Raw genomic sequence first — 5,000 nt, 5'->3', positions numbered from 1 at the left:
ACATCACGACTTACGAAGACATGTTCCCCCGGTCCTCCCATATACGGCACGGGGACAAGTATGAAGAATGAAAATATGTGTGTATGGAACATATAATGTGCCTGAGAGCACATTTTTTTTCTAAGTCCCAGAAATCCGTCACTGAACATCACGACTTACGAAGACATGTTCCCCCGGTCCTCCCATATACGGCACGGGGACAAGTATGAAGAATGAAAATCATGTGTGTATGAAACATATAATGTGCCTGAGAGCACATTTTTTTTCTAAGTCCCAGAAATCCGTCACTGAACATCACGACTTACGAAGACATGTTCCCCCGGTCCTCCCATATACGGCACCGGGGACAAGTATGAAGAATGAAAATCATGTGTGTATGAAACATATAATGTGCCTGAGAGCACATTTTTTTTTCTAAGTCCCAGAAATCCGTCACTGAACATCACGACTTACGAAGACATGTTCCCCCGGTCCTCCCATATACGGCACGGGGACAAGTATGAAGTATGAAAATTTTTGGTCACAGCGTGAAATCCCTCTAATGATCATGAAAATAGCATCGGATCACTTATCTGACCATAAAAAGTGAACCAAAACCCTATTTGGACAAACTTTTTGGTCCTATGAAAAATTCACTTTTCATATATGTCATGGTCGAAAATTTTCTAAGTCCCAAAAAATCACTTATTCTCGAATATCTCGAAAACTACGTATCGGACAGGGGTCAACCAAGGTGTTTTAGAAAGGTCTTTACAAGCTCTATTTAATGAGCCATAGCGACTTTCAAGTGATTTTTTGACACTTTTTCGCATATCGGCATCCTTGGTTCCCATACTGGCCATAGGCCATAGGGCACCGAACGGCCAACTTTTGGTCCGGGGGTGAAATTTTTTTTTCACGAGATTTTGATGAAAATGGCTTCGGAACGCGTTTCTAATAATGAAAAGTGAAACCAAACAGTATTTGCGAAGAAAAAATTGTCCTATGAAAAAATCACTTTTTCTTAGGGTCACGGGTCAAAAATTTTCTAAGTCCCAAAAAATCACTTATTCTCGAATATCTCGAAAACTACGTATCGGACAGGGGTCAACCAAGGTGTTTTAGAAAGGTCTTTACAAGCTCTATTTAATGAGCCATAGCGACTTTCAAGTGATTTTTTGACACTTTTTCGCATATCGGCATCCTTGGTTCCCATACTGGCCATAGGCCATAGGGCACCGAACGGCCAACTTTTGGTCCGGGGGTGAAATTTTTTTTTCACGAGATTTTGATGAAAATGGCTTCGGAACGCGTTTCTAATAATGAAAAGTGAAACCAAACAGTATTTGCGAAGAAAAAATTGTCCTATGAAAAAATCACTTTTTCTTAGGGTACGGGTCAAAAATTTTCTAAGTCCCAAAAAATCACTTATTCTCGAATATCTCGAAAACTACGTATCGGACAGGGGTCAACCAAGGTGTTTTAGAAAGGTCTTTACAAGCTCTATTTAATGAGCCATAGCGACTTTCAAGTGATTTTTTGACACTTTTTCGCATATCGGCATCCTTGGTTCCCATACTGGCCATAGGCCATAGGGCACCGAACGGCCAACTTTTGGTCCGGGGGTGAAATTTTTTTTTCACGAGATTTTGATGAAAATGGCTTCGGAACGCGTTTCTAATAATGAAAAGTGAAACCAAACAGTATTTGCGAAGAAAAAATTGTCCTATGAAAAAATCACTTTTTCTTAGGGTACGGGTCAAAAATTTTCTAAGTCCCAAAAAATCACTATTTCTCGAATATCTCGAAAACTACTTATCGGACAGGGGTCAACCAAGGTGTTTTAGAAAGGTCTTTACAAGCTCTATTTAATGAGCCATAGCGACTTTCAAGTGATTTTTTGACACTTTTTCGCATATCGGCATCCTTGGTTCCCATACTGGCCATAGGCCATAGGGCACCGAACGGCCAACTTTTGGTCCGGGGGTGAAATTTTTTTTCACGAGATTTTGATGAAAATGGCTTCGGAACGCGTTTCTAATAATGAAAAGTGAAACCAAACAGTATTTGCGAAGAAAAAATTGTCCTATGAAAAAATCACTTTTTCTTAGGGTACGGGTCAAAAATTTTCTAAGTCCCAAAAAATCACTTATTCTCGAATATCTCGAAAACTACGTATCGGACAGGGGTCAACCAAGGTGTTTTAGAAAGGTCTTTACAAGCTCTATTTAATGAGCCATAGCGACTTTCAAGTGATTTTTTGACACTTTTTCGCATATCGGCATCCTTGGTTCCCATACTGGCCATAGGCCATAGGGCACCGAACGGCCAACTTTTGGTCCGGGGGTGAAATTTTTTTTTCACGAGATTTTGATGAAAATGGCTTCGGAACGCGTTTCTAATAATGAAAAGTGAAACCAAACAGTATTTGCGAAGAAAAAATTGTCCTATGAAAAAATCACTTTTTCTTAGGGTACGGGTCAAAAATTTTCTAAGTCCCAAAAAATCACATTTTCTCGAATATCTCGAAAACTACTTATCGGACAGGGGTCAACCAAGGTGTTTTAGAAAGGTCTCAACAAGCTCTAAATAATGGGCCATAGCGACTTTTTAGTGATTTTTTGACAAATTTTGTCATATCGGCATCCCGAGTTCCCATACTGGCCATAGGCCATGGGGCCCCGAACGAAAAAATTTTGGTCCGAGGGTCAAAATTTTTTTTCTCATAAATTTGTTCAAAACGCCGTCGGAACGCGCCTTAGATCATGAAAAGTGAAAAGAAACAGTATTTTGCAAAAGTTGGGGTGGCCTATGACTTACATGGCCACGTCCTAGGTCCGAGTTCCCGAGGTCGTGTTCTTCAGTGGCGGAAAAAAATGGCCACTTGTGGGAGATGCAAAATGTTCATTTTGTATTATAGGGGACACACTATCGAAGCGAAAATTTCAGAAATGGCCTAAAACGTGAAGAAATGATGGGGTATGTACGAAAAGAAGGTTTTTATGGTCAAACGGTGAAAATTTTTTTTTTATGAAAAATTTTGGTCTCCCACCGTTCATGAATTTCTAGGACCAAAAATCGAAAAATTTGAAAACTTCACGATCGAAAGGGAAACGCATATGTGGTGTTCCTAGGTGTGTACGGTGTACGAAAAACGGGTTCACGATGAGATATCAGGCAAATAAGTGGACCTAAAGTGAGTTATACGGGTAAGACGAGGTGTCCAAAGACCGAAATAGGGGTACCAACTGAGAACGAAATGAAGGTCCCCGAAGTCGCCATACAAGTTATAGGAGGTGTCCAAAGTACGAAAAGAGTTCCATATTCGGCTGTTCCTACTATATGGTTCCCTGATTGCTGCTCCAAGGAGTAGTGAGGAAGTGTCCAAAGGTCTGTTGGGGGTATCGAGGTGATACCCTCGACGGACAATATGCACGAAAAGTGGTTCGATGATCTATCCTGTAGGTCGTACGGCAGCCATACCCGGCTGGAAGTACCGCGGTAATTCCGCAATAAAACGTTCGCCAGACGAACAAACAAATTGAATTAGCTCATCGTAGTGTACGGAAACGAAACGAAAATGTAAGGTGATTAGGGATCCGGGAGCAATCTCGCGATCCCATGGTTCGGTGTAAGAAATGATACGAAGTGTTCATAAGTCTCCTCTGGAGGCAGAACCATCGTAGCAAAGTTCGGGAACCCAAGGGTCACAAAAACTCGTAGGACGATATCCACGAATAATCGGGGACTTGTGGGGACTACCGTGCCCTGACAAGTCAACTACACCTTAACTGGTGATGGTCGTCCTACGGGGACCTGCGGGGAACAAAAGGGTCACAAAAACTCGTAGGACAATATCTCCGAATAATCGGGGACTTGTGGGGACCACCGTGCCCTGACAAGTCAACTACACCTTAACTGGTGATGGTTGTCCTACGGGGACCTGCCGGGAACCCAAGGGTCACAAAAACTCGTAGGACGATATCCACGAATAATCGGGGACTTGTGGGGACTACCGTGCCCTGACAAGTCAACTACACCTTAACTGGTGATGGTCGTCCTACGGGGACCTGCGGGGAGCAAAAGGAGTCAGAAACAATCGTAGGACGATATCCACGAATAATCGGGGACTTGTGGGGACTACCGTGCCCTGACAAGTCAACTACACCTTAACTGGTGATGGTCGTCCTACGGGGACCTTCAGGGAGCCGCAGTAAGTCGCAGGTCGTATGCGAGCCTTGATTGGTCCTGTTGGGGGCGTGCGGGGTGTAATGCCTCGGTACGTCAAATGTTGGTGTACGATGTACATCGATAATCTGACATCCTCCTGAACAACCTTTGCTCGTGTGGTTATTGGCGCTGTGGAGTCGGTGTACTGCCGCAGGTCAATGAGAGTGGTCACAACAAAGATTGTGTCACCTGATGAACGTAGAAAGAGAGTCTGCGGGGACTGGTGCCCTGGTAGACAAAAAATATCGAACAAGCAATTGACGAAGACGAATTCTGGTTGATCCTACCAGTAATATACGCTTGTCTCAAAGGTTAAGCCATGCATGTCTAAGTACAAACATAAATGAATGTGAAACCGCATAAGGCTCAGTACAACAGCCATAATTCACAAGATCATCCACCCATCAGTTACTTGGATAACTGTGGAAAAGCCAGAGCTAATACATGCAACATGCCGGGACCGCTGTCCGCTTGCGGGCGGTGGAACTGGTGCACTTATTAGTAAAACCAATCGCCTCCGGGCGGCTTGAGTTGAAGTCTGGATAAGGATGCCGATCGTATGGTCGCTTGACCGACGACAGATCTTGCAAATGTCTGCCCTATCAACTATTGATGGTAGTGTAGAGGACTACCATGGTTGCGACGGGTAACGGGGAATCAGGGTTCGATTCCGGAGAGGGAGCCTGAGAAATGGCTACCACATCCAAGGAAGGCAGCAGGCGCGTAAATTACCCAATCCCGGCACGGGGAGGTAGTGACGAGAAATAACAATATGGACCTCTCTAACGATG

Source organism: Anopheles stephensi, unplaced genomic scaffold, assembly GCF_013141755.1.
Source record: "Anopheles stephensi strain Indian unplaced genomic scaffold, UCI_ANSTEP_V1.0 ucontig146, whole genome shotgun sequence".
NCBI lineage: Eukaryota > Metazoa > Arthropoda > Insecta > Diptera > Culicidae > Anopheles > Anopheles stephensi.
This window is presented reverse-complemented; position numbering follows the sequence as displayed.